Raw genomic sequence first — 6,683 nt, 5'->3', positions numbered from 1 at the left:
TTTTCCTCTTCTTCTGATACAGCACCATGAATCATCACCCTCACCATGTTTCCCTCCTTCCTCTCACGCCAGCAACGACCGCGTGCCAGCCGCCACCACCGCGCCCTCCTCACGCGAGCCAGAGCACCACCACCTTCTCCCTCACGAACCAGCACCATCAAGCCATCATTTTCCTCTTCTTCTGATACAGCAGCAAGAATCATCACCCTCACCATGTTTCCCTCCTTCCTCTCACGCCAGCAACCACCGCGTGCCAGCCGCCACCACCGCTCCCTCCTCACGCGAGCCAGAGCACCACCACCTTCTCCCTCACGAACCAGCACCATCAAGCCATCATCTTCCTCTTTTCCTTACCTCTGGTTCAGATACGAGCACACCACCAACGTCCAGCACCACCGCGAGCACCATCATCACCAACATGATGAGAAACAACAGAGAAATAGAGGAGAAACCAAACCCTAGCCGCCACCTTCAACCTCCGATCTCCGGCGAACCGCTCACCTTTTGGAGAAACCAACACCATGGCTAAACTCCCCTCATCATCCGCTTAAAAACCCCTCAATCAATTTGACGATCGGCCACCGTCACTCCGGCGACCGCCACCACCGCCACTGGCGTTTCTCCGGCGAGCTTTGTTCTGAGAAAGAAGACCAATTTCTTGAAGCCTTTGTCATTTTTCCTTTTTTTTGTTTTTAGTTGATAAAATCCACGTGGCATTAGAGAAAATAAAGGAAAAAGTAAAAATAATATCCATGTCAGCTCCTCCGTTAGGATTTTAACGTCAACCTGACGGAGGGGCATTCGGTGTACTTTCTCAAAACAAAAGGGGTACAAACGTTTACAAAAAAAGAGTAGGGTTATCATTTGCACTTTTGAAATACATCAGGGGCACCAAATGCATTTAAGCCAATATGTTTTAAATATATATTATCCCAAGAATATGTAATTTTTTAATTTATTTAAATTGTGCAGGGTAACGTCTTTGAGATTAGTCTTCCATTCATGAAATTGTACTAGCGCATTTTTTTTCTTATTTATGTTTTTATAGACCTCAGTCTTCAAGACATTCTCCTACAATTTTATTTGGAAAATACTAAAAGTTACAATAAGAAATACAATATGTGGTAGCTATGTAACTCATGTTTCAAAAAAAAAAAAAAACTATGTAACTCTTACCCTCGTGATGTCTGTCAAATAACACAATTAACTTTGATGCATCAACATCTCTTACCACTTTTCTTTGTGTAACATACTAGGAAATAACCCGTGCGATGCACGGTGCTTTTTATTTTAAATTAATATAAATTTTATACTATGCACAATATTCACATAAATTCGGACAATAATTTCATAATCGAATAAGTCGGCCCATGACGGCTTATCAAGGGGTTTCGTTGATACATTACAAAATTTTGATTTAGCTATTAATCTAATCAATGGAATAATTGGAACTATTATATACATATAGATATTAAATAGTATTATTTATATCTATTAAATAATAAGATATACTAATGATTTAAAATAAGAAAAAAAAGTGAGGAACTTGGAATTTTAGATTCAGTTTGATAATTAAAATTTGAGAACCTTATAAAGCTAACACAATGGTGTAATAACTTGCTTTATTGAGGTTGACTTGAATCGATTAGTCTTGTTATGGAGAAAATGTTCACTTTAGAGTTCGGATGGTCCTGTTTGTCCATATATCACTAAGCACAAAGGGATGTTTTATTAAACAATTCGTTTTGAGCAGTCATAATAAGTAAGAATCAAATAAAATTAAAAATAGTTTCACACAAGAATGTGTCCGTTAAATGTAAAATTTGAAAGACATCATTAGCAAGTGATTAAAGGTTATCTATTTTTCTAGAAACATATTGAATGATTGGCCGCTAGAATTATAGATTTGGTACTTATAACTAAAGAAGTATTTCGAAGTAAAAGGCATCATTACACTGTGGAACAGAGTTCCTCACATGACTATTATTCATAGAAAGAGTTTAGTTTTGTTTTAGTGAATACCAAACATAAATTAAAATCATAAGAGAAATCTTCAAATGTAGGTATAAAATCAATGGAATTAAAATAGATGAGCCTATAAAGATTAAAATTTCAAGGCCCTACACAGATAAGATTACAAAGTAGCAGTACTGAAGCTTGATGGAAGTTAAAAATCTGGATCTTTAAAAGGAACATCTAACAGTTTTTTCCTTAAAAAAACATTCAATGGATAAACTATCTATAGTAGAAATTTCTTCTGTGACTGCATAATACAAGTATCCGGATTCCGGAATCACAGAAATTAGTCACAACTACATCACACTCTGATATCAAACCTGTACCCTACTCCTAATCTCATAGACATAAGACTCTAAAGTATTCTTCTTTTCTTTGGTTAGCTCCATAGTTCTGTCTTGTTGGGACAACTGGAGTTCTTTTTCATGAGCTTCCAAAATCTCTGCCTTTTCCATTCCACCATAGATAATCTCATTGACTGGCACAGGAAGCCTTCTGTTAGCTTTATCTTTCCTTGTACAATCAGTCTGTAAAAGGGTATCACAATCTTTAAAATTGTTATTTACTCCAAACATCTATGTGATTCATATTTGGAATTAAAACTATTACCATGCAGACTATTGCCAAAGGATAAATTTGCTAGATATGCTACATCTGAGATCTTCCACAAAGAAGAAAAAAATAGTTAAGGTAGAGGGGGGAAAAGATGAGAGTACATACTGAATTTTGCGGAGATTCACACTTCTTATTTGTACTATCTTCAACGCCATTGGCAACTGTCTCAAGTGGGGAATCAAAATCCATTGGATCAGAATTTAAATGATCACTCACTGTAACTGAATCAGCCATGGGATCTTTGATCATCTAAAGCCACAAAAAGGTTTATGTTCATAGCTAGATCTCTTGGAAAAATTCATACGTCAAAACTCAAAACATAAAATGGAAAGATAAAATGTGACTTCTTACTTACCGGGGCTGATTCAATACTAACAATGCCATGCAGATTTATTAGGACTCTAACTTTAACTGTTGCCTTGCTACCATAGGATCCATGCAAAGGACCAATCTAAAAAGAAGTGAACAAATGCATAAGTACATAATGAGCGGTAGGTAAGCAGATAAAGCATATTGAATCAGTACTACAATGAATGGTGATCTCCAACATATATTTCCCCTTTCTCCTAACACAATAATGAGCACACTATAAGAGTTCCAGTGATTGATTAAGAAGCCTCCTTACATCCATTAGAACATGCAAATAATACATACACAACCAATTTCAGTTACAATTTCAAGAACAAACCAATGATAATGTCAATACTGAGGTACATGAAAGCAATTAGTGAAATAAAACAAAGAGATAGTAAAATATATTATCTATTATACCTGCAAAAATAGAAATCAGTGTATATAAAACGTTTGGGTTTGAATTGCACTTCCCCTTCTGTTTCTAATCGGCGGGTATCTATAATTCAGCTCTTAAGAAGTCAATTCAACTCAAAGCTAGAAAGAGACATTGGCATGCATGCTTCCTACTAAATAAATTGTTCTAACAATTGAAAGGAAAATTTTAACAGGTAGAAATGAGTGAACACCGCATTCAAAGAGAAAGAGAGAACTTACTTTGCAAATAATTTATAAAATTGAATCACCAAATCCCGGTCATTCTCATACTCAGTGTTGATCTTACCCAAGAATGAAATACCAAATCTTGGATCTGTTGAATAAATAATAACAAAGGCAGAAATTTTCTATAATAGACATATGAAACAGAAGACAGTGTCAAGGAAGTGATAAAGCAGATTTCTACTCATTTAGTCACAAGAATGGCTTCATTCTTCTGAATAACAGTTTTGGAATAAATTCCTATCAAGTTTGGTAAGATGATTAAACAAACTGCATATAATCAATCTATTATCAAAATCCTTAAAATTAACCAACCCTTACAGCTAATTTAAACTAAAATGAAGGCATAATAAATGTAAAATACAGCAAAAGAAAATCTTTGACAAAACGGCAGGATGTTCTTCTTATCAAATGTGATAAATGTAGTATTATGAGGCTTTACTACATAGAAGGGAAAACCAGAGAGAAAGAAATGAACTAAAAGCCTAAGATCAATAGAATACAACCCCAAATTCCCTCCAATATATTCTTCCAAGTCCCAGAATTGTTTGAGGCAAAAATAAATTCTCAAACTATATATGTCATTACCATCTCTAGCATGTTAACGTGAAAGTGTCACCCATCATGTATCTACTATCTAGTGCTAATTCGTTTCAACGCAAGGTAAGATATATGCATATAGTTTTATTGAAGTAAAAGTTGAGATATTGAGCTGCTGCAGCTTGGCTAAGTTTACATAAATAATGTTATCATGACACATATTAATGCTATGAAAAAGAGGCACCAATACTGCAAAGTACAGACAATAACTAATACATCACAAACAACAAAAGATGCATACATACCAACACCTATCTCCAAAAATATCTCTTCCCGTATCGCAGTGGTCACGACAATAGCTTGTCAAATAACCACTTAATCCCAAAAGCTTAAGCTGTTGGGTAAGGGCAACTTTAATGGCCCCCTCACGCAAGAGCCCTTTGGGCTTGAAGCGTGGACAAATGCACAGGCCCACCTACCAAGTGCTTAATTAAATTCCACTTTTTAATTAGAAAGTGAGGGGAGCGAGGATCGAACTCTAGACCTCTCGGTCATAAAGGCTCTGATACCATGTCAAATAACCACTTAATCCCAAAAGCTTAAGCTGTTGGGTAAGGACAACTTTAATGGTTTTATATTATATTCTAACATAGCTTTCAACTTAGCAGTTACAAATTCCAGAAAATGATACAAGGATACATCACAAATTTATATTTTACTAAAGGGGGCAAAAGAACAATGTTAAACATTTGATATATACAGCCTTTAAATACGTCTCTCCATAAAATCAAGGCCCAACACACACTAATTCTATAATTTTGCCAAAAGGATAAAACATGTAGCTCAATGCCCCATTTGCTCTGTTTCATTGAGGGTAGAACAGAGACTAATAAATCCAGATATTAAAGTTCAAGTCTTTCCAAGCATCTCCATAAATTTAGTCCATAGCAAGGTCCGTTTTTAAAGGAATTTTGAGGTGAGAACAAAATAAACATTTGCCACACACAAATGACGAAAAGAAATTCTGAGCATAAAAGGCAAAGGAGGAAAATGGGAAAAACCTAGTACTTGATACCTGGGAAGGTCGAACTCGGAGGAGGAAAAAATGGGTGGCGATTTGGATGATCAAAATTCACCAGAAAAGGAAGTTGAGCTTCCAATAAGATCTTTGGCTGGAAAAAAAGCCTTGAATCGAGCAACGGTGACCACTTCATCGTCCCAATCAACCACTTCCTTTGCTATGAAATCTTTCACACTCACGCGTAAATAAATTGGAAACACAATTGCACCATTGTTATGCCCAATTGGAGTGCCTTATATAAGGAAAATTCATGTAAAGTAAACTCCTAACTTAAATTGGTGCAGAAAAGTGAAATCAAATGTTGAAATTTTTTCAGGCATTCATGCTCAAGAAAGTAAGAAAAAGTAGAATAAAGGGCAAAAAAAATCAGATAAAGCAACAAAAAGAAACCCACACATTGCCTTATAGTGGACTAACACACATGGTATAAAACTCTCTTGGTGAACAGTAGAGAATAAGTTCTCCCTTTGTAGTGTTTATAGATAGTATTGTTGACTTTATTTTTCTCTATTATCTTCCATTACATAATTGCCATAGCCCCAATTCTCAAACTGGGCCTCGATATGATAGATGTAACAAAAAAAAAGTAGAACAAGTTTTTATCCTTGTTAGTCTACGAGTTTGTGTTCATATACTGGTCGTGAGTCACATGGGCTATGAATTTGTCTGTTGGTTGATTCTCAAAATCACCATCCCCTTTACTATAAGTGAGTCAAACCAGAAGTCGTTTCATGTGCATAAACAAATGACACCTTCGAGATTCAGATGGGCTACTATAGTCACTCAAAGTGCTAGCCGAGTAAGGAAGAGACTACCGAGTACTTAACAAATAATTGATCACTTCAAATTTTCGTCTTCGAGAGGGATATTCAACTCAATAAATATGGATCAAAATTTGAACCCTTCTATAGATATGCAATTTAACGTTCATAAAGATTTATTTCCCCCCTTCTCTCTCATTTAGGCCAAATAGTGTCTACATTTGTAAAATAGAATACATTTTAAATTATCGGTCTTGTAGTGATGTTATCATGTTAGTTAGAGTAGTTAGTTTTATTAGTTATACTCTGTTGTGTAGTGATGTTGTCAATCCAGCTTCTATTATTCTGATTCACATAAGAACTCTTGCACGCAAGCTGAGCACTTAGATTAGTATTTAGTAGTTCAATCTCATCACCACCTTTTCCACAATCACTTAGATTAGTATTTGTTCATTCTCTAAAATCTTAATAGAAACACATTTTAAACCTTCAGTTTTGATAAGCAAAACCATGTAGATAGACAGTTCCCAAAACTAGTTATTGAAAGATAGGGATTATATAGACCAGTGTAGCCATTGTTTTTCTTAATAGTTTATGTTTCTATATAACAATATTTTTAATATTGCTGCTACATAATATCAAATTAATCTTCTAAGTTG

General features: G+C 35.2%; 1 long non-coding RNA gene across 5 annotated transcripts; it reads right to left on the bottom strand.

Moving 5' to 3' along the window:
• Positions 1-2,077: 2,077 nt before the first annotated feature.
• LOC130725977 (uncharacterized) lies at positions 2,078-5,690 on the bottom strand. 5 transcript variants are annotated; one of them, XR_009014660.1, is made up of 4 exons: positions 3,640-5,690; positions 2,987-3,481; positions 2,737-2,880; positions 2,078-2,543 (listed from the first exon to the last, which is right to left on the bottom strand). It is a non-coding gene; the product is annotated as an uncharacterized LOC130725977 (long non-coding RNA). The 5 variants fall into 5 exon arrangements; XR_009014662.1 differs by having other exon boundaries at positions 2,987-3,733; positions 5,258-5,690; XR_009014661.1 differs by having other exon boundaries at positions 2,987-3,082; positions 3,403-5,679.
• Positions 5,691-6,683: the final 993 nt, after the last annotated feature.

This window comes from Lotus japonicus, chromosome 6 (genome assembly GCF_012489685.1).
Source record: "Lotus japonicus ecotype B-129 chromosome 6, LjGifu_v1.2".
Lineage (NCBI taxonomy): Eukaryota > Viridiplantae > Streptophyta > Magnoliopsida > Fabales > Fabaceae > Lotus > Lotus japonicus.
This window is presented reverse-complemented; position numbering and strand designations above follow the sequence as displayed.